Consider the following 734-nt stretch of genomic DNA (forward strand, 5'->3'; position numbering starts at 1 on the left):
GCATCCACAACTAGAACAAAACAAACAATTTATTAAAACGCTATTTTATATTCAGAAAAAACTTGAAAATACACAAAAAGTTGTTGTACATCGCTTAAAGAATCCTTTCTGAATTCTATTATTCAATATAACTCAGTAACGAGAATGGATTCAGATTTTCAAAAATATTGATTCGCGAATGTTAAAATGAATGTTTTTCAATTCTGAATGCATTTTTATTTATAGGAATTGCATGGAGCATATCTCTATGCCTTTCAATCTAAAAATAATATTAGCTTTTTCTGTGCATTGTGAATACTATTCAATTCAAAATTTTGAATAGGAAATGCAATTTTTCCAATCCAATTGCATCCAATTAAATCTGATTGAATCCAATTAAATCCCAAAAAAAGTATTCATTATTTAAAATATGCATTCGAATAGAAAAAAATTTCAATCCATTTTAATCTATTCTCATTTGCTGGGTAACTCCGTGTCAATAAATGCTTCGATTAATTCGTCTCATCAAGTAGATTCAAAAAATAGTATGTATAATAAGTATAATAAATTAAACCAACATTAATAAAGTTAATCTTTAATGATAAAAATCAGCATGTGACTGAAAAAACAGCTACATGAGAGATACGAATAAATTTTCTGCTTATAAAAAAATTTCATATAAGTAATATATATATATATATATATATATACACAGCGAGAAGAAGAATGCGAGCTAAGGCGGAATTAACAAGGGA

Source organism: Atta colombica, unplaced genomic scaffold (assembly GCF_001594045.1).
Source record: "Atta colombica isolate Treedump-2 unplaced genomic scaffold, Acol1.0 scaffold224, whole genome shotgun sequence".
NCBI classification, from domain to species: Eukaryota; Metazoa; Arthropoda; class Insecta; order Hymenoptera; family Formicidae; genus Atta; species Atta colombica.